At 41.9% G+C, this 24,033-nt stretch overlaps 1 protein-coding gene across 1 annotated transcript in view; it reads left to right on the top strand.

The window, feature by feature from the left end:
- LOC126470665 (uncharacterized) overlaps positions 1–24,033 on the top strand; it is a 1,059,339-nt gene that overhangs the window by 936,497 nt on the left and 98,809 nt on the right. The gene's annotated exons all lie outside the window — the stretch shown is intronic.

Raw genomic sequence — 24,033 nt, 5'->3', positions numbered from 1 at the left:
GCCAATTCACAAATAAAATGGTTGTAGCTGCTAGGCCATCTCATTTAGTGATGATTTACCAGCCCATTGTTTTATGTTATACCCTCATTGATATTCTTCAGTATATTACCTTAACTGTAAATATACAACTTTCCTATTCATCATCTTTGAATTCAAATATTTATTTAATCTTGCTGAGTTTAAGAGAAATTTTATTAGGCAGTGACCACAGCATTACAAGTTGCTGATTATTTTTGATTATACCTACAATATTTCTTTCTCTCAACATCTGCCCCTCTACCTAGGTATCTCCACCTCACTTTTGTTGGTGTACATACACCAGACAGAGTCCATGACCAATGGCAAAATGTACTAATGATGTGGTCGGACTAAAGTGTTTCATCCACATCATATTCTGAACACTGGATAATCTATTATACTTTCTTTGCCCTGTGTGAGTGGTATCCCATTAAGTTTGCTACATTTTCAGAATATACACCTAGTTTTCCCAACTTCTGCTGAGTGATGTGATGCATTTGGTTAAATATGTGACTTTTAAACCAGGCGATTGTTACTGTTTTGTAAATAGTAGCATGAGTGGACAGACCTCTGTATCATCTACAGAGCATTGCTTTCGTCACATCTAAAAATCACATTTCTTTGAATTCTCCTCATAGGCACAAACATTTTGACCAAGCACAGTTTGTGACTCCACTCACTGGCTCCAAACTCAGCAAGTGAAATATTTTACCCCTTAACTACTAGCAATGTATATATCCATGCACAGTGGTCATACCTCCAGTGCTAGTGACACATATATGCAACAGGAGCTGAGTGTGCCAGGAGTGCTAACATCAAATATATATGTTTCAGGGATATTATTAGTAAATGCTTACTATAAAACACATGCTGTGTGTAAAGAAATGGCACAGAAGTCCATCTCTCTTTCATTACTAGCATAAAAGAGGAATAATTGCAGTAGATACAGTTTGCATGAACAGGAAAAATACACGAAAACTTGAAACCAAACTGTGAACCGATGAGATAGAATTTAGGTCAACAGACATTACAATGGCTTTGAAGTGGCATCACAAAGGAGACACATGTATGTTGATGACTTGCCATACAGCTGCAATGAAATTGTCTGTGAAAATGGTCCACCAAATTAATACCAAAAAACATAAACCAAAATGTGTTTTAGATTGCAATGAGTTTATGGGTCCAGTGGAGTAGTATGCTCAATGGAATGTGTTTGTAAAATGCTGGAATGGCACCAAAAAAAATTCACTCCTTAGACATGTGTGTGCCAAATTCCCATGTTATTTACAAGGTTCATACTGGAAAAAATACTTCAGTAACTGGATTTCATCCTCATTTGTGAGGCTTAAGAGACATACCACCAAGAAAGGAAAGCATCATGAGGTTGTTGATCAAATGAGGAGATTCCTTGACAGCTGCAAGAAAGACACTTTCCAGGCATCATTGAATTATCAATAAAACAACATGGGCGTGTAAGAAGGAGTATCATGCAGCATGAACAAAAACTGAAAGGAATCATGTTACTGCTGTAAACAATATGATGTGAGACTGTGTGTTGTGCCTTGTTTGTAAAATATATCAGTCACAACTACTTTTTGAAATGTGCTTCTTTGTAATGTTACCTAGTGTTAGGAACATCAATAATAATGGCTATTCAAAGTACAATTTATTTTAAGAACTTTTTGGTAACAATAAATACAGAAGCATCTGTATAATAACTATTCTGCACAGTGGGCATTACTGTTTTCAGAGCCATATTGTGCCCAGCATAGAGAGTACTGCCCTGTAGAGCATACCAACAATATGCAGGTATGCACTCTGTTATGGCACACTCAGCATCAAAGGGTTAAGGCATTGTGGTATGACCTGGTGGTGCTATAAAGCAGAAAATGATAAAATGAACCAAATATTCCCTTATCAGTTTCTTCATAACTGCAACGTGCTTGCTGTTTATTTGCACAATATTTAGTGCGCAACTTTAAATTTAATAAATTTATTGTTTTGATCTAAATATATCTCTGTATACAGAAAGAATTTTAGTATGGAAACATCAGTTGCTTTGGTCATATGATTCATGTATAATTTTCCATCAAAAACGAGATATCTGTATTTGTTTGGAGCAATTCCGAATTTTGTCCTAATACACCACAAAATTAGCTGTTCATTGGTTATTTCCATCTTACTCAATGACTTGGCATGGCTATCACTGTGAGCACAGAGGAGAAGATTTTTCAGTCTAGGCAACCATTCCAAGTGCTGCTGTTTCATGCTGTAAAGCCTCCAACAGAAAATCCTTATGAATGTACCAAAATGTTGGGTTATATACAGAACCCTGCAAGCAGTCTTTCATCATTCTCTTGATTACAACAGCATTCCATCATGAGATTTTGACTGCACTTCTATCATGGCAGACCTGTAAAAGATCACACAGCAACTTAGAAGCCTCTATCTCCATCAGATCGAGGAATAGTAATGGTCATCACAAATTTCCATAGGCCTGTGAGATTCGCAGTATAGACTTCCACATCTGTGACTGGGCAAAGTCTACAGCCAGAATGACAGTATACTTTACTTATTCACTTTTGCCATGCAGTTTCTTTAATGTAGCAGTTTTCTGAATTCTTTGGAGTAACTCCCAGCCCATATTTTTGATGCTATACTGGTACATTCATTCCTGTGGTTCATTGCAGACATCAGACTGCAAATTAAACATGTTGACATTCTCATTGCTTGTTGCTTTTGCATGAATAACTTTCCTGTCACACGCTTTTGCAGCCATATGACAACTTATCAACATGATATCATTTTTATTGGCATTTAGTTCACATAACATACAGACAGAACCTTGTTGCATATGGGATATTGCTAATTGCAGAAAAAATGTGAAAGGAGATACAGAGCATGTAATAATTGATAATAGATCGTATAACACATAATGATAACTGCCAACAAGTACAATTATTTCAGGTTTCTGACAGTAGAGAAGGTAAGGAAAGTACAAATACACAAACCTGTCCTGAACAATGGAAGAAATAAATGTAACGATTCACCATAAAGCTGAAGCTTTGAGTGGTTAATTGGCACATAAACAATATATACTGCTAAGATTTTGGATTAATCATTCTTTAGAGATCACACACATGTGCGCACACACACACACACACACACACACACACACACACACACACACCTGCATTGTTAGGGTAGCTAATGGCTGGGATGGAGTGGCAACAAGTGCAATGGTTATCTCACCAACAAGCTTTCTCTAACACAGACTTGAGGAATAACATGTGGTGCACTACGATTCATCGGAGTGAACTGGGAAGAGGAGACAGAAGAGAGGAAGACTGCAGGGAGGAGGTTCTGAGTTGAAAATGAGGGAATGTGGGTTGGGTGGTCATGACAACTGAAGTGTGGAACAGGGGCTAGAAGGGACTGAAGTCAGGTGGACTGGGGGTCAAATGTTTGTTATAGAGATATGCTACTCCATTGCCATTTCCAATCAGTCACACACCTGTAGAACGTCCAGTTGTAATACCTGTCCTGACCCACTACCCATTAAATCTCATTCTGGTCCTATCATAGACAGATGCTATCCTATCAGAGGAAGGGCCATCTGTGGAAACAGTCATATCATATACTAGTTCTGTTGCAACTTTTGCACAGCCTTTTATGTATGCATGACATGACCACCCATTAGTTGTCCACTTGAATGAATGGCCTTCCACATAATTGTGACCAGTAGCAGGGTTGATTATCTAGGGGTGAAATACACTGCAGAACACAGCATGTGTGACTTCAATGGCTACTTCACAAAACTAACCCCTTCTGTCCTCCCCTCCTCCCACTCAATATCTGCTTCTCTTTGAAATATGTAGATTCAAATTGCTCCTACAACAAATCCTTCAATCCTGCAATCCATCTGGCTTTAATCTCCAGTAGCACCTTTCCCAGGCTACCCCACCTTTGTTCATTCATTTTTCACTTCCACCCTTCTCTCCATAATCTCCATGTTCCTCTGCTCTCTCTCCCATTTGTAGTAGACTACACCATGTACTGTCTTCCAGAATTTTATGAAACTCATTGATGAGCATGGTGCAGCACAAAACATTTAACAAAATAGCTTTTGTTGTGTATCTGTTACTGATGATTCGTATGCATGTTCCAATATAACCAATCTTTTGTGTGATCGGTGTCAAACTTAGTGTCCATAATTACCATTTGCTTGTAGAGTTTCTCAGTATCATATGTTTTTTTCCAATTCCAGCACATGTTTTCTCTAGAATAAATAATATATTGATGTTGTTAGTTGCAATATTTGGAGCTGCCAGTTATATGCAATCAGTATCTCCCAATGCCAGGAAGATGACACAGCCTCAATTCATGTACCTCACATGCACCAGAAGCCTTTCACTCATTGTTAGGAATGTAGCTTACCTGTCTTTGAGAGCATAATGGTACCTTCACACATTATGTATGTTTATCCAGGGCTTACAGATTTCAGATTTATGAGTTCAGGTTCAGAAGTCAGTGATGATAACAGGAAAGATTGCCTCTCTCTGAGCTCCTATTTATGATTCTCTGTCTTGCTCCTTCTTCATAAAACATTCTGTCTTTTGTCCTCATATATTATTTCATAATCTCTTGCTCAGTCACCTATGCTTCACCATAATAGTTATTTTAGAGAAGCTATCCATAATTTACTCTTTGGATTATTCAGTACTTAGACCCAGACCTCAAGTCAATACATTTCAGATACATGGAAACAACCAAGTTATCATTGACAGCAAAGGTATATTACATTCACTCTTGCTCTATGAAATATCATCTTCCTCAGGAATGGCTTTATTTCTGCCTGATCAATTGTTTCTTTATCTAGATGACCTATTTTATAATAAAGTTTAAAATCATTTTTTGAACTACTTGAATGACATGTCTTCTTTTATTATATGCAATTCCCAATTCATCATTTTCTGTACAAGTTAGAACATTACATAAAATGAAAGTGGCCTTCTATTTGACAAAGCTCCTAGTTAAATTTGGTCTTCAGTATTTCATTGTTTAGCAGTTCTTTAACATCCTTATGTGACAAAACAATCACCATTAGTATGTTCTTTTTCATACAGACACCAGTTACCTTCATCTTGTGCACCTGGGTGTTCATAGTTTTTTAAAAAGAGTCCTATAATTTTTTACATCCTTTCCATGCTTAAGTTTGATAAACACATTCATACTTCACAGCAACAATATATGATTAAGTATTGTTGATCTGTTTTCCTAATTTCTCTTTTTCTAATTCAATTAGCTGACCGAGGAGTGTTGTCTGAACAATCGTCCACTGGCTGAATCTTTCTTTAGATTATATCATTTATATGGGCATTGTTGACTTCATCTGGAGGAAATGAAGAGTAGTTCTCAGTACACAACAATACTTTTCATTTGAATTGAAGGTCTTTTTATGAGTGTAAGTGACAGTTTTGTGTGTGTGTGTGTGTGTGTGGAGTAATGTCATATTTGTTTAGTGTATGAGGATTGGAAAAGGGAGTGGATGAAACCTGATGCTCACACATAGCATACTCCTGTTCAATAACACAATCTGGATCACAGAGCTTAATGTCCCCATTCAACACACAACTCATCACTGACAATGTCACAATGCCTGTCTTCATGATATAACATGAATGCCTTTGGAATTTCATGCAAGACATTATACAAAATCTGGTGATCAGGAATTTTGGAATACCACCTCTTTCCCACCCTTGATAATCCAATATTGCTATCAAAAATTTCTTTCACCATCACAACTGAAACCAGCTACTTCTTCGTCAAGCACTCCAAGACATGTGTACATTAGTGACTTCCACTGCAGAGGTGTATGCTAGGAGTCTATAAATCTTAGCTTACCTGCCTATTGGTCATATATATATATATGACCAATAGGCAGGTAAGCTAAGATTTATAGACTCCTAGCATACACCTCTGCAGTGGAAGTCACTAATGTACACATGTCTTGGAGTGCTTGACGAAGAAGTAGCTGGTTTCAGTTGTGATGGTGAAAGAAATTTTTGATAGCAATATTGGATTATATATATATATATATATATATATATATATATATATATATATATATATATATATATATATATATATATATATATAAAAGCAAAGATGATGTGACTTACCGAACGAAAGCGTTGGCAGGTCGATAGACACACAAACAAACACAAACATACACTCAAAATCCTAGCTTTTGTAACAAACGGTTGCTTCGTCAGGAAAGAGGGAAGGAGAGGGGAAGATGAAAGGAAGTGGGTTTTAAGGGAGAGGGTAAGGAGTCATTCCAATCCCGGGAGTGGAAAGACTTACCTTAGGGGGAAAAAAGGACGGGTATACATTCGCACACACACACATATCCATCCACACATATACAGACACAAGCAGACATATTTAAAGACAAAGAGTTTGGGCAGAGATGTCAGTCGAGGCGGAAGTGCAGAGGCAAAGATGATGTTGAATGACAGGTGAGGTATGAGTGGCGGCAACTTGAAATTAGCGGAGATTGAGGCCTGGTGGGTAACGGGAAGAGAGGATATATTGAAGAGCAAGTTCCCATCTCCGGAGTTCGGATAGGTTGGTGTTGGTGGCAAGTATCCAGATAACCCGGACGGTGTAACACTGTGCCAAGATGTGCTGGCCATGCACCAAGGCATGTTTAGCCACAGGGTGATCCTCATTACCAACAAACACTGTCTGCCTGTGTCCATTCATGTGAATGGACAGTTTGTTGCTGGTCATTCCCACATAGAATGCATCACAGTGTAGGCAGGTCAGTTGGTAAATCACGTGGGTGCTTTCACATGTGGCTCTGCCTTTGATCATGTACACCTTCCGGGTTACAGGACTGGAGTAGGTGGTGGTGGGAGGGTGCATGGGACAGGTTTTACACTGGGGGCGGTTACAAGGATAGGAGCCAGAGGGTAGGGAAGGTGGTTTGGGGATTTCATAGGGATGAACTAACAGGTTACGAAGGTTAGGTGGACGGTGGAAAGACACTCTTGGTGGAGTGGGGAGGATTTCATGAAGGATGGATCTCATTTCAGGGCAGGATTTGAGGAAGTCGTATCGCTGCTGGAGAGCCACATTCAGAGTCTGGTCCAGTCCCAGAAAGTATCCTGTCACAAGTGGGACACTTTTGTGGTTCTTCTGTGGGGGATTCTGGGTTTGAGGGGATGAGGAAGTGGCTCTAGTTATTTGCTTCTGTACCAGGTCGGGAGGGTAGTTGCGGGATGCGAAAGCTGTTGTCAGGTTGTTGGTGTAACGGTTCAGGGATTCCGGGCTGGAGCAGATTCGTTTGCCACGAAGACCTAGGCTGTAGGGAAGGGACCGTTTGATGTGGAATGGGTGGCAGCTGTCATAATGGAGGTACTGTTGCTTGTTGGTGGGTTTGATGTGGACGGACATGTGAAGCTGGCCATTGGACAGGTGGAGATCAACGTCAAGGAAAGTGGCATGGGATTTGGAGTAGAACGAGGTGAATCTGATGGAATCAAAGGAGTTGAGGTTGGAGAGGAAATTCTGGAGTTCTTCTTCACTGTGAGTCCAGATCATGAAGATGTCATCAATATATCTGTACCAAACTTTGGGTTGGCAGGCCTGGGTAACCAAGAAGGCTTCCTCTAAGCGACCCATGAATAGGTTGGCGTACGAGGGGGCCATCCTGGTACCCATGGCTGTTCCCTTTAATTGTTGGTATGTCTGGCCTTCAAAAGTGAAGAAGTTGTGGGTCAGGATGAAGCTGGCTAAGGTGATGAGGAAAGAGGTTTTAGGTAGGGTGGCAGGTGATCGGCGTGAAAGGAAATTCTCCATCGCAGTGAGGCCCTGGATGTGTGGAATATTTGTGTATAAGGAAGTGGCATCAATGGTTACAAGGATGGTTTCCAGGGGTAACAGATTGGGTAAGGATTCCAGGCATTCGAGAAAGTGGTTGGTGTCTTTGATGAAGGATGGGAGACTGCATGTAATGGGTTGAAGGTGTTGATCTACGTAGGCAGAGATACGTTCTGTGGGGGCTTGGTAACCAGATCTGAGTTCAATGAAGGAGACTGTCAGCAAACAAAGCTATCCAGTGATCAGGGCAGACAGAGCACTTACATCAGTGCAATCACGGACACCGACGCTAGCGCCTCCAGAACTGCTGACTCACAGTTGCGGGCATGGATCATGAAGGGAACAGCGCATGGGGTGGAGCATATACAATTCAGCCATGCACCTTGGGATCTCGTCAAGTAGTTGGTGAGCTATCAAACTGTGTGCATCACTGCTAGTGTGCCTGACTGAAACTATCAACAAATTACGATGTCTGGCAAAACAAGAAGACACTAATGGTAAAAAGTGAAACAGTCACTTCATGCAGAGGAAGAGACAGATGTTGCCTCATCTTCTGATGCAGAGGAGACTATGGGAGAAGAAATGGAGAGAGATGTCTTCTTTCGCCAGACATCATAATTTGTTGATAGTCTCAGTTAGGTGCACTAGCAGCAATGTGCACATTTTGGTAGCTTTCCAACTACTTGATAACTTCCTGAGGGTGCATGGCCAAATTATATTCCCTCCCCTCTGTGTACTGTTCCATCCATGGTCCGTGCCTGCAGCTGCACATTGGCGATTGTGGAGGTGCTAGCATCGGTGTCTGTGGTAGCATTGGTGTAAATGCTCTGTCTGCCTTGATAGTTTTGTTTGCTGAGAGCCTTCTTCATTAAACTCAGACCTGGTTGCCAAGCCTTGCTAAGATTATAACCACAATCTCAGTTGACAATACTGTTGTTCTTTCCCACAAGGAAAACATTGAGGAGAGGCAGAGCCTAGATGAGGAGTCCTACAGGAAAGTCAATGCTGACCCCACAAAAAAGGCAGAAGACAAGCCTAGGGCTCTTCTTCAGTATACGGATATACCAGAGGAGGTCCCCAAGAAACTGTTACTTCAACAATCTGTACCATCAAGACTTTATGGCTCCCTAAAGCTCACAAAGATGGGGTACCATTGTGCCCTGTTGTCAGCAACATTATGGCACCCACATATTTGCTGGCAAAATATTTAACGGAAATACTAAGCATTTATGTGGCCTTATCACATCCATAGTTCTGTGGATTTTGTAAAACACTTTGACACCTTGGGGTGAAAGACTTAAATTTGATGAGAAGACCACTGACCTTTTCAGGCATCACCTGACCTCCACATATTTTCTGCTTGATGGACAATACTATGAACAAATAAAAGGAGTCACACTGGGCAGTCCAACCTTGCCTGTAGTTGCAAATTTGTATATGGAGTACTTCAAGGAGCTAGCCCTGGTGTCATCCAAATAGAAACCCATGTGTTTTTTCTATTATGTTAATGATACATTTGTCATATGGCCCATGGAAGGGACAAACTCCTTGACTTCCTTACACATCTGAACTCCATCCACCTCAACATCAAATTCACTATAGAGAGTGAAGCAGAAGGAAGATCACTAGTCTTTGACATTATGCTCAAGAGAAGAGGTGATGGCACCCTGCACCACTGCGTGTATCGAAACAAAATGTGCACTGACCTGTATTTGCATGCAGATAGGTGACACAATTCTTTGCAGAGGAATATCATACTAAAAACACTTATAAACAGGGCCTGCATCATCTCAGATGCAGAGAACCTGTCCCAGGAGCTGGAATTTCTCAGAACTGTATTCTGAAAAAAAAAAACAGGTATCCAGAGTGGCAGATGAGGCATGCTCTCTGTCCCAACACTACAGTCACAGACGAAGAGGCAGCCAGTGCCTTTATACCATGTACTGGCGCACTGTTGGGAAAAATTGGATGCATATTCAAGAGGCACTGAGTAAAAATTGCCTTTTGCTCAGACAGTAAAACACGAGTATTACTGGAAAGCACCAAAGATGGTACTGGCCTGAGGAAGGCTGGAGTATACCAGATTCCATGCCAGTGTGCAAAGACATACACTCCTGGAAATGGAAAAAAGAACACATTGACACCGGTGTGTCAGACCCACCATACTTGCTCCGGACACTGCGAGAGGGCTGTACAAGCAATGATCACACGCACGGCACAGCGGACACACCAGGAACCGCGGTGTTGGCCGTCGAATGGCGCTAGCTGCGCAGCATTTGTGCACCGCCGCCGTCAGTGTCAGCCAGTTTGCCGTGGCATACGGAGCTCCATCGCAGTCTTTAACACTGGTAGCATGCCGCGACAGCGTGGACGTGAACCGTATGTGCAGTTGACGGACTTTGAGCGAGGGCGTATAGTGGGCATGCGGGAGGCCGGGTGGACGTACCACCGAATTGCTCAACACGTGGGGCGTGAGGTCTCCACAGTACATCGATATTGTCGCCAGTGGTAGGCGGAATGTGCACGTGCCCGTCGACCTGGGAACGGACCGCAGCGACGCACGGATGCACGCCAAGACCGTAGGATCCTACGCAGTGCCGTAGGGGACCGCACCGCCACTTCCCAGCAAATTAGGGACACTGTTGGTCCTGGGGTATCGGCGAGGACCATTCGCAACCGTCTCCATGAAGCTGGGCTACGGTCCCGCACACCGTTAGGCCGTCTTCCGCTCACGCCCCAACATCATGCAGCCCGCCTCCAGTGGTGTCGCGACAGGCGTGAATGGAGGGACGAATGGAGACGTGTCGTCTTCAGCGATGAGAGTCGCCTCTGCCTTGGTGCCTATGATGGTCGTATGCATGTTTGGCGCCGTGCAGGTGAGCGCCACAATCAGGACTGCATACGACCGAGGCACACAGGGCCAACACCCGGCATCATGGTGTGGGGAGCGATCTCCTACACTGACCGTACACCACTGGTGATCGTCGAGGGGACACTGAATAGTTCCCGGTACATTCAAACCATCATCGAACCCATCGTTCTACCATTCCTAGACCGGCAAGGGAACTTGCTGTTCCAACAGGACAATGCACGTCCGCATGTATCCCGTGCCACCCAACGTGCTCTAGAAGGTGTAAGTCAACTACCCTGGCCAGCAAGATCTCCGGATCTGTCCCCCATTGAGCATGTTTGGGACTGGATGAAGCGTCGTCTCACGCGGTTTGCACGTCCAGCACGAACGCTGGTCCAACTGAGGCGCCAGGTGGAAATGGCATGGCGAGCCGTTCCACAGGACTACATCCAGCATCTCTACGATCGTCTCCATGGGAGAATAGCAGCCTGCATTGCTGCGAAAGGTGGATATACACTGTACTAGTGCCGACATTGTGCATGCTCTGTTGCCTGTGTCTATGTGCCTGTGGTTCTGTCAGTGTGATCATGTGATGTATCTGACCCCAGGAATGTGTCAATAAAGTTTCCCCTTCCTGGGACAATGAATTCACGGTGTTCTTATTTCAATTTCCAGGAGTGTATATTGGACAAAGAGTGTGCTCCATCAAAGAGCATTGCTGAGTACACCAGAGGTACAGTCTTAGACATAAAAACTCACCGCCGGCCGGCCGCCACATAGACTAAGATAGCCAATAAAACTGACCACCCCTGACAACTCTTAACTCCGGCTATCTGCACAATCTGGCAACACTGTAAGATGCGGAAGTGTTAAGAGGAGATGTTATCTACTTCCGAGATGTTCTCGCATTGTGTCAGCCCGTGGTCTAGTGGTAATCGTTGTGCATTCTACACTTATAGTCGCCTATTCGCGTCCAACTGTATTTTTTTAATTTTTTTTTTATTTTTTTTTTACATTTCGGTCTAAAGTTATGAGTCTGATTGAGCATCGAAGATAATTCGCTTAACATTCTACCCACCAGCAATAACAAGTATTCCCGAAACAATTCCGCAGTACAGCTCGTGGCTGCGTCGCAATCATAACAGCTTTCGCTCGAGCGATTCCTCGCGCTGCAACGGCTACCGGCCACCGGCCAGACGCCACCCGCCGCCTGAAATCCGGCGCCGCCCATGTAAACGCGGCGCCACGCTGTCAGCGTATGTATCAACTGTCATTTTCGAATTTGAAGTTCTAGTTATCATCTTGCAGGTAAGCATTGGATTTTGCATACTTGAAAATCATGAACTACAGTTAAGCATTGTAAAATTGAGTCGCAAGTGGAAAAAGGTGTAACATCTGCAAAACAATGTTTACTTTTGGTATAACAGAGGGGTGAATGCAGAGGAGGCAGCTAGAAAGATTTGAACTGTGTTTGGAATGAGTGCTTTTGGGAAAAATACGCCAGAAAAAGATATTCTTGTTTCAATAAAGATCGTGCTGGCATGAATGATTTTCCACATTAAGGAAGTCTCGACTACTGATATATGTGATAGATTACAATTTTACCATCGTGCAACATTTGCATTCAACAGGGAATGTTCAGAAGTCTGGTGTAGGAGTACTGCATGCTCTAATTCGAAACAACAAAAATCAACGGAGTGACTATTGAGCATTCCTATGCAGTACTGTTAGTGGTGACGTGTTATGATGCCTTTATCATTAACTTCCTAAGAAGAAATGAGAGGCTGAGCCCCACCAAAAGACGTAAACTCGAGCAAAGAGTAGTGTGAACATAATATTTTACATCTGATAGCTCCAAAAGTGTGTTTTGGGCTACGAATTCTGCCCCAAGGGGTGTGTGCAACACAGCTGGAATTTGTTGATAACAACTGAGACACCTTTCGATCGGAGTGTAAGAAAATCGAGCAACAAAACTGCATCACCTATGCTGCTGCATGATAACGCACTCTGTTGATTTGAGAAACAAAACTATCCAGGAGTTGAAATGAAAATTGTCTCCCAGGCACTTGTATTGACAAGCACTTGTCCCTCTCTTCATATGTTCGTAAAATTTTACCTTTCCCGCTCTTGATCGATCAACCATCAAGGCAATTCATTTCTAGACAAAAATACTCTTAAAACTACACTGGTTTAATGCCATCGTTAGAACCAGTGGGTTTATACGGGCTTATAATTTGTAAACACCTTTGGCTTTGTCAGATTGTTTTAGATATCGTGAAAGACCATTCCGCTGCTGATTAATTTCTCTTTGATGATTACTGTTGCGTTTAGTAAACTAATGGAAAATGCAATTAAAATATTCACTGTACTAATACAAATTAAATTCAGCTTACTACAGAAACATCAAGACGGCAGTCTATCTCAATAAAGCATTAAGTGTCTGTAAGACGATTGAGCCTATTTTAACACGAATTAGTGGGATATTACCGACTTTTGACTTCGAAAATATTTGTATTTACTTCATTTCCTGTATCACTCGCAAGTATTATGAAAATGTGGCATTTCATAGATAAAATTATGTATTCACAACAACAAAAAATATGTCGGCAGAAGTCAAAAGGGGCATTATGAATTTGGCAGTACCGTAAGGTTTTCGCTCTGACACTAAGAATTACTGAAAGTAGCAAGACGAATTTTGCTCAAGTGTTTTCTTACGATTCCCTTATTGAGTCTAGATCTGCCTGCTTGTAGCTCTGCTACAAAAGAATTAAAAATCTGGCATTCAGCGAGTCAAGAAAGGCGAACGAAAGCAGCTTGCACCTGCTAGCCAAGCATGTTACCTGCGAACTGGTTCTTTCCTAAAGTGGGAAGACATCTTTTTGTGGTTGAATTGTTGGCAATGTCAGTCAGACGCGTGCCGTTGGTCTAAGCGTTTCGGTGTGTTAAATTTGTACCAATGATTTTTCTACAGGGTTTTTCTGTCACAAATAGAGAGTTGAAGTCTCCCGTTAGTATTTTCACGTCATTTTGGTGAATTTTGTTCATAGTATTTTCGAGTCTGTTCCAGAATTTCTCGACATTTTCGGTGTTTTTCTTATTTTCGGTCTTGGTGGGGGCATGTGCATTGATGAGTGTATATTTTTTACTGGGGCTCTCAATGAGCATAGTCATAAGTCGATTGCTGATGGGCCGGCCGCGGTAGCTGAGCGGTTCTAGGCGCTTCAGCCCGGAACCGCGCGATTGCTACGGGCGCAGGTTCGAATCCTGCCTCGTTCATTGATGTGTGTGATGTCCTTAGCTTAGTTAGGTTTAATTAGTTCCAAGTTCTAGGGGACTGATGACCTCCGCTGTTAAGTCCCATAGTGCTCAGAGCCATTTGAACAATTTGATTGTTGATGGGTGTGATTTTTTTGACAGAGTTGATGATAGATCTGTGTTCGAGATATGCAATGCCGAAGATTGGTATGGCTTTCGCAACCTTTTGTTGTATTTTGCTCTTGAAGATGCAATGGTTTCCGTATTGCAAGGTTTCTTTGTCAGTTAGTCGTGGTTCTTGAAGAGCAAGAACGAGAATTTTTTGTCGGTCGATTTCTTATGTGAGATTATTTAGTTTTCGTATTTGGATCAATGTATCGATGTTTAGTTTTCAAATGCATGTTTTCTGCTTGTAGGGAAATTTACCAGAGATCTTCGATATTCTCTGCCGTGCTAACCTGGACTCTCCAGAATCCGAAAATCCAACTGCCGCCTGTCGACAGCCGGGTTGTGTACAACCTGGGGTATAGTTGACTTTGCCTGCACAGTTTATGATTGTTTGTGTTTCATTGGTTTGGCCTGGTTGGTTCCAGGACCGGACAAGACCAGAGGGTGTTGCAGCCTTTGGAAGCAAATATTTTCAGCCGAGCTCATTGAGCTAACAGACGGTGACCAGAGTAGCGGTGATTTTCAGTCAGACGTGTCTGGATTTTGGGTTCAGCGGATTGAGTAGCCTTTCAGGATTGTGTTAGTATTTGGTTCACCTCAGGTATTTGATTTCGTTGGTACCACCCATATGGAGGAGGGTTTCCCCTATCGGCCAAACGGAATTTTTATTATTATTATTATTGTCATTATGTCATCAGAAATTCCGATATGGTGTGTCTTCCCCACACTGAAATAGATGTGTATTGTTCGATTCAGTATTTTCATCACATAAATATGAGTTATAATTACGTTACATTGCTGATAGTAGACATATTTCTTACTTTCTACCTGTTACTCCATCACAGGAATTTATATGCGCAGCATTGTTGCAATACAGACGTTCAAATTATCCGATTTCTGTAATTTCATTTCGATACCAGATCGTTTTAATCGGAGTCAGCCAGTCAGTCATAATGTGGATGTCCGACTACGACTCTCATCATATCATCGACTGGGTAAACCAAATTCTTAATCGGACTGTTGAATCTAGATCAATTATCTATGACAGGGCCTGAATTCTTTAACACTGTGGAAAATAATAATACAATGTGCTTATTACTCAGTTTAGCACCATCAGCAGAACCGCTTTATGTGGGCTAATATGAGGTGGACAGTTTTTTTTTGTTTTTTTTTTTTTAGGAGCAGGATACTATTCTTTCACTTTTTTTTATTGCTGGAATATTCTTTTACGTTGGTTCTAAAATCAGAACTTTTCTAATTTGGCAAAACCCCTCCAGCTCCGAAATTTCTTTCATTTGCTGAGAAATATATGGCTTCCTTAGAGACCTCATATGCATCCAGTGCATAATAACTTAAATTGTGAATATATTTCTGAATGAATGTTTGTTATGTATTTTTCCGTCACCCTTTTCACTGTTATAAGTTATATTCTACAAGGAACGCACGCCATTGGAGGCGGCAATCTGTATTTATTGTACCATAATTACTACTTCAGTTTTGTTCTACAATTTAAAGGAATATACGGGTGCAAACATGGAATACATGGGAATAATGCAGCTGCTCAGTGACAGGTATGGGGCAGGCATTGTGGCCAGGCCTCGGATCTTCGACCCCTGCCCTCATTGCCTCCGCCTACCTGGTGCTGAAAGTCTTCTCAAACTTACAAAAAAAAAAAATAGTGCAGTAGTCAGCACGTCTGTCTAGTAAGCAGGAGGTCCACGTTCGAAGCCCAGTCGGTCACAAATTATCATCTGCCGGCGTTGCTGCATTTCAACGCGCTGTGACAGTGTGTACATCGGTCCTTCGATACTTAAGATGCAATTGTTTTTTGAGGCGATAGAGGTGATTTGCGAACATTTGTCTTACCATCAATGTAACGGGAATTCAACGGCATCCAACCCTTAGTCTTTGTGCCGGCGCTAACCCATGTCATATATATGCGAATCAGATTGTAGTTCATATTTAGTCAAATAACGAATGGTCAGTATACAAGTATGCCAGCCGGGGTGGCAGAGCGGTTCTCGATGCTGCAGTCTGGAACCGCGCAACCGTCACGGTCGTAGGTTCGAATCCTGTCTCGGGCATGGATGTGTCTGATGTCCTTAGGTTAGTTATGTTTAAGTAGTTCTAAGTTCTAGCGGACTGATGACCTCAGAAGTTAAGTCCCATAGTGCCCAGAGCCATTTGAATCATTTTTGAAGTATACAAGTATGTACGAACAGTAGAAGCAGGATTGCAACGAAGTGATAACTTAACCAAGTGCAACATAGAGTACCTGTGTAATGAGTCATTCCAGCTGCATAGCTGAGGGCAATATTTGTTAAGCAATTCATTGCAGAATTAACGTAATACCCGCACGATGATCTCCGTGGTCATACTGTATCATTAGCAGCCCGCGAATGGAGTACAATGTTCGTTAAATCGGATTACTGAAGCTGAGGCCAAATAAAGAGAAGCGACGACGCCAGAACACTATCTTTACTTAAGTATGACTGCGTAACACCACCACAACTACTGACAACCTGAACCGTTATCATCACGTAGTTGTGACTCGCAGTGATTACAAGTTGCTGATGTTTGTCAAGAATAGCGAAAAGCGCCTCTGAAGTTCCGTTTGCATTACTACTAGGACGAGAGAATCCTAAATAACAGTAATAGGTCACCCAGCGAAGAGAAGAATCTACATATTGCCTCAAGTTCTTGCAGTTTGATATCAATGTAGTTCCCGATGGTCTCACACTAACGGGTTCTTTTGGCTATCGGAATACTCATATGGGAATCATAGAAGTGTAATTGCTAGAACGCTCAACTACCTTAACAACAACTCACTCTGGATTGAATACGACTCGGAAAGCGTCGTTAATTTGACGTTTCTATCCGTCTCCGGACGACTTACCGAATGAAGTCTGAAGTGCACGCACAGTCGTGCTGCCCGCCGCAAGGATTCTGTGAAGTGTTGTGGCAGCTTGCAGTCATTGCTGAATACAGACATGTGCAAATATCCTCACTGCTCTAGGGGAACTCGTCTTGGTTGCATTTTTTCCATACCGTAATTAGCACAATAACACAACTCCTATTCTGCTGACGAACTTGATGCCCACAAGTCCTTAAATAAGAATCTCCTAGCGGGAGTAATGCATGAAAGGAAACAGGCTGTTGGACAAAAGAATGGACAGCTCCCTGCTTTTTGCGTTTCCGATAGTGTCTACGATAAGCATCTGGTATCATATTATGCTTCACAACCCTAAACTTTTTATTTTCCTGGCTCAAATGACTCTGAGCACTATGCGACTTAACTTCTGAGGTCATCAGTCGCCTAGAACTTAGAACTAATTAAACCTAACTAACCTAAGGACATCACACACATCCATGCCAGAGGCAGGATTCGAACCTTCGACCGTAGCGGTCGCTCGGCTCCAGACTGTAGCGCCCAGAACCGCACGGCCACTCCTGCCGGCGTTTATTTTCCTACTTCATACTAAAACAAGGACGTTAATATGAGAAGAGGAAATGAAATATACGCTTCCAAGACATAATATTTCCTTGTGTGCTACTACTGCATACATGAAAGCCCTGCAGTTAATTTTTGTATGTTGGGTAAATTTTGATATCACCTCACATTCCTATGTGAGAAGGTTCCTTTTTTCTTGGGATTCAAATAGAGTGGACATTTCATCATTGGTAAATATTCTGACGACTAATGACATGATACCCGTTGCAACTGCTTCATGGCACCTATGAGTAGAGTCTCACGTTGGTTATTATAAGAATACGCAGGCAGTGATATCCGCTCACTGCAGTCAGAGCCAAGGTGACTTTCTGTTTATGGCGAAGCGTCTGCTGCATTGTCCACGCTCAGCCAACATAAACAAATCGCGGCGGCATTGGGCACTGCTAATCGCTGCCGTTGTTGCGAGCCTCGACAACAAGAGCGCACTGTCTCTGCTAACGATAATATGGAGTTAATACATGTTACTTAACGTAATATGCAGGACGTGGGTTGGGTAACAATTCAGTTTGTAACTTCGCATCGCAATAAAATACTTTACAGTGATATTTGATGCAATATTTATTGTTGGTGGTCTCTCTAATGTTAATAGTATTGATTCAGATTGTGCGTGAACACGAACCCCCCCCCCCTACCACTCACACACAAACAGTCTTTGATTCCAGTGAGCGTGACAACTACTGTGTTTTGAACAACACATGCACCAGCCAATTTCTCAGTTGGCGTCGAGTGGATGAGATTTTTTGAATGTGGTTTACCCAGCCGATGATATGATGAGAGTCGGATATCCCCATTAAGACTGACTGGTTGAATCCGATTAGAACGATCTGGTATCGAAATGGAATTACATAAATCGGATAATTTGAACGTCTCCGTTGCAACAATGCTGCGTACATAAATTCCTATGATAGAGTAAAAGGTAGCAACTGTCTAAGAAAAAGTGAGAAATACGTCTACTAGCAGCAATGTAACGTAATTATAACCCATATTTAGGTGATGGAAATACTGAATCGAACAATACACGTCTATTTCAGTGGTCAGAAGATACAACATATCGGATTTTCTGATGACATAATGACAATAGCAATAATAAAAATTCCGTTTGGACGATAGCGGAAACGCTCCTCCATATGGGTGGTACCGAGGAAATCAAATACTTGGGGTGAACCAAATACTAACACAACCCTGAACGGCTACTCAATCTGTTGAACCTTAAATCCAGACACGTCTGAGTGAACCGTCTCTTAGCTCAATGAGCTCGGCTGAAAATATTTGCTTCCAAAGGCTGCAACACCCTCTGGTCTTGTCCGGTCCTGGAACCACCCATGCCAAACCAATGAAACACAAACAATCATAAACTGTGCAGGAAAAGTCAGCTTTACCCCAGGTGGTACACAACCCGGCTGTCGACAGGCGGCAGTTGGATTTTCGGATTCTGGAGGGTCCAGGTCAGCACGGCAGAGAATATCGAAGATCTCTGGTAAATTTCCCTACAAGCAGAAAACATGCATTTGAAAACTAAACATCGATACATTGATCCAAATACGAAAACTAAATAATCTCACATAAGAAATTGACCGACAAAAAATTCTCATCCTTGCTCTTCAAGAACCACGACTAACTGACAATGAAACCTTGCATTAAGGAAACCATTGCATCTTCAAGAGCAAAATACAACAAAAGGTAGCGGAAGGCGTACCAATCTTCGGAATGGCGTTTCTCGAACACAGATCTATCGTCAGCTCTGTCAAAGAAATCACACCCATCAACAATCGACTTATGACTATGCTCATTGAGAGCCCCAGTAAAAAATATACACTCATCAATGCACATGGCCCCACCGACATCGAAAATAAGAAAAAAACCGAAAATGTCGAAAAATTTTGGTACACACTCGAAAATACTCTGAGCAAAATTCAGCAAGAGGACGTGAAAATACTAAAGGGGGACCTCAACTCTCTATTTGGGACAAAAAATATCTATAGAGAAATCATTGGTACAAATTCAACACACCGAAACACTTAGTCCAACGGCACACGTCTGACTGACATTTGCCAACAATTCAACCTCAAAACGATGTCTTCCCACTTTAGGAAAAAACCATTTCTCAGGTAACATGCTTGGCTACCAGGAGCAAGCTGCCTTCGTTCGCCTTTCTTGACTCGCTGAATGCCAGATTTTTAATTCCATTGTAGCAGAGCTACAAGCAGGCACATCTAAACTCAATAAGGGAATCGTAAGAAAACACTCGAGCAAAATTCGTCATGCTACTTTCAGTAACCCTTAGTGTCAGAGCGAAAAACCTACTGTACTGCCAATTTCATAATGCCACTTTTGTTCTCTGCCGGCATATTTTTTGTTGTTGTGAATACATAATTTTATCTATGAATTGCCACATTTTCATAATGCTTGCGAATGATACAGGAAGTGAAGTAAATACAAATCTTTTCGAAGTCAAATGTCGGTAATATCCTACTAATTCGTGATAAAATAGGCCCAATCGTCTTACAGCACTTAATGCTTCGCTACAGTCTGGAACCACGCAATCACTACGGTCGCAGCTTCGAATCCTTCCTCGGGCATGGATGTGTGTGATGTCCTTAGGTTATTTAGGTTTAACTAGTTCTAAGTTGTAGGGGACTAATGACCTCAGAAGTTAAGTCCCATAGTGCTCAGAGTCATTTGAACCATTTTTGAACTTGATGCTTCATTAAGATTGCCGTCGTGATGTTTCTGTAGTAAGCTGAATTTAATTTGTATTAGTACAGTGAATATTTTAATTGCATTTTCCATTAGTTTACTAAACGCAACAGTAATCATCTAAGAGAAATTAATCAGCAGCGGAATGGTCTTTCACGATATCTAAAACAATCTGACAAAGCCAAAGGTGTTTACAAATTGTAAGCCCGTATAAACCCACTGGTTCTAACGATGGCATTAAACCAGTGTAGTTTTAAGAGTATTTTTGTCTAGAAATGAATTGCCTTGATGGTTGATCGATCAAGAGCGGGAAAGGTAAAATTTTACGAACATATGAAGAGACGGACAAGTGCTTGTCAATACAAGTGCCTGAGAGACAATTTTCATTTCAACTCCTGGATAGTTTTGTTTCTCAAATCAACAGAGTGCGTTATCATGCAGCAGCACAGGTGATGCATTTTTGTTGCTCGATTTTCTTACACTGCGACCGAAAGGTGTCTGAGTTGTTATCAACAAATTCCAGCTGTGTTGCACACACCCCTTGGGGCAGAATTCGTAGCCCAAAACACACTTTTGGAGCTATCAGATGTAAAATATTATGTTCACACTACTCTTTGTTCGATTTTACGTCTTTTGGTGGGGCTCAACCTCTCATTTCTTCTTAGGAAGTTAAAGATAAAGCCATCATAACACGTCACCACTAACAGTACTGCATAGGAATGCTCAATGAGCGACCTGATGACGTTCAATAATAGTCACTCCGTTGATTTTTGTTGTTTCGAATTAGAGCATGCAGTACTCCTACACCAGACTTCTGAACATTCCCTGTTGAATGCAGTTGTTGCATGATGGTAAAATTGTAATCTATCATATATATCAGTAGTCGAGACTTCCTTAATGTGGAAAATCATTCATGCCAGAACGATCTTTATTGAAACAAGAATATCTTTTTCTGGCGTATTTTTCCCAAAAGCACTCATTCCAAACACAGTTCAAATCTTTCTAGCTGCCTCCTCTGCATTCACCCCTCTGTTATACCAAAAGTAAACGTTGTTTTGCAGATGTTACACCTTTTTCCACTTGCGACTCAATTTTACAATGCTTAACTGTAGTTCATGATTTTCAAGTATGCAAAATCCAATGCTTAACTGCAAGATGATAACTAGAACTTCAAATTCGAAAATGACAGTTGATACATACGCTGATAGCGTGGCGCCGCGTTTACATGGGCGGCGCCGGATTTCAGGCGGCGGGTGGCGTCTGGCCGGTGGCCGGTAGCCGTTGCAGCGCGAGGAATCGCTCGAGCGTAAACTGTTATGATTGTGACGCAGCCACGAGCTGTACTGTGGAATTGTTCCGGGAATACTTGTTATTGCTGGTGGGTAGAATGTTAAGCGAATTATCTTCGATGCTCAATCAGACTCATAACTTTAGACCGAAATGTAAAAAAAAAAAAATATTACAGTTGGACGCGAACAGGCGACTATAAGTTTAGAATGCACGACGATTACCACTTTTTTTTCCATTTTGTTCGTTGTTGATCGTTGTGTTTGGTCGTTGCGGACGTCGCAAGACATCCTGTTCAAGTTCGGTGGTTGATGCTTCCACTCAGTTTTTTTATTACAGAGGCCAACCGGCTCTCTGACCGAACACACTGAGCTACCGTGCCGGATAGTTTTGTGTTCATTCGTTCGTTGCATCTGCTCGGGGCGGACGTCGTAAGACATCCGTTTAAGTTCGTTGTTGATCAAATGGCTCTGAGCACTACGGGTCTTAACATCTGACGTCATCAGTCCCCTAGAACTTAAAACTACTTAAACCTAACTAACCTAAGGACATCACACACATCCATGCCCGAGGCAGGATTCGAACCTGCGTCCGTAGCGGTCGCGCGGTTCCAGACTGAAGCGCCTAGGACTGCTCGGCCGTACCGTTGTTGATCGATTAACTCAGTTTTTTTTTATTACAGAGGGCTGCTAACCCTCTGACCGAACACGCTGAGCTACTGTGCCGGCAACCACTAGACCACGGGCTCACACCATCCGAGAACATCTCGGAAGTAGACAATATTTCCTCCTATCACTTCTGCATCTTACAGTGTTGCCAGATTGTTCATATAGCCGGACTTAGAGTTGTCATGGGCGGTCAGTTTTATTGGCCATCTTAAATGAACGACTCGGACTTAGTCTCTGTGGCGGCCGGCCATCGGTCAGTTTTTATGTCTAAGACTGTACATTCAACTGACGTATCCCAACAAGTCAGCAGTCACAGAGCACTGTTTGTCTGAGAATTATGCAATGGAGTACGACCATACTAAGATCAAGGTACAGACTTCTAAATACTGGGACAGCATTATTAGAGAGGTCATAGAAAGTTGCATCAGGGATGATCTCATCAACCAAGATTGTAGCTATAATCTCAGCCAGACTTGGGAACTAGTACTGAGTTTAATTAAAAAGGCTCTCTGCAAACAAAACAATCTGGTCAGTATCGTAGACAGAGCACTTTCATCAATCCTACCACAGACACCAATGCTAGCCTCTCCGCAACCCCTGCTAACGACAATGGCGACATGTCTGATTGCTGAAATATTGTGTCCTTAGGATCCTATGAGCCACCAGCACACCTGTGGAGTGTTTTACCAGTTCATTTATGTCTCATTGCTATTTTATACATAGTATACTATGTTTTTGCATTTTGGGAAGCACACAGTTTTACATTTCTGAATGTTAGAGCAATTTGCCAGTCTTTGCACCACATTGTCATGTTGTCAACTCGTGACTGAATATTTGTGCAGAGTTTTCAGACATTATTTCATTTTAGATAACTGCATTCTCTGCAAAAAACTGGTCGTACTATTAATATTGCCTGCCATGTCACAGGCAACATGAAAAGTAAGGTGCCAACACACTTTGCTGGAGAATACCTGAAGCTACTTCTGTGTCTGTCAGTGACTTCCCACTCAATAAAATATGATGCATCTGCCCTACCAAGAAATCCTCAGTCCAGTCATGAATGTTGTTTGATGCCCATTTCATCATATATTCATTAATACAATATGATACTAAAAGTTAAGTATTTTACAATTTGAAGTCTAATATACTACATGCATAATTAACACTATCTTTCTCACTAACTCAAAACTAAATGCCCAAATCCCCACTGTCCCATTTAATTTGCCCATGAGGGCATCAACCATTTCACCACTCAGTGCCAAAAACTGACAAATAAAGAACATATCATACAAACAAAGACTTACATGAGCTCTTCATATTATTCTATGACACAAAATTTGTTTAGCCCAAAGACTGACAATTCTTGTCCCTCTCCAGTTTTCTGGCTTTTTGCATCACCTGGATCATTAAGTATTCAACTGCCCCATTTTGCAAGCTGAACTTAAATGATGGTTATTTAAATTGCTGTTTAGTGTAGACATTTACAGAAAATACATAGAAAGCTAGGCCTGTGCCTTGGAATCACACAACTAGGATGTTAAAGCAGCCACTAATGTCTCCCATATTGTGCTGGGCAGCGTGATCTGCAACTCTGAAATCCAACCTGACTTCGGCCATAGTCTGTTGATTGTAAATTATATGTGTAGACAGTTGGTTGGTAGTAATGTCCACATAAAAATTTGTACAGTGAT

This window comes from Schistocerca serialis, chromosome 3 (genome assembly GCF_023864345.2).
Source record: "Schistocerca serialis cubense isolate TAMUIC-IGC-003099 chromosome 3, iqSchSeri2.2, whole genome shotgun sequence".
In the NCBI taxonomy this organism is placed as follows: Eukaryota; Metazoa; Arthropoda; class Insecta; order Orthoptera; family Acrididae; genus Schistocerca; species Schistocerca serialis.
The sequence above is the reverse complement of the archived record's forward strand: the minus strand, read 5'-3'. Positions and strand labels throughout refer to the sequence as shown.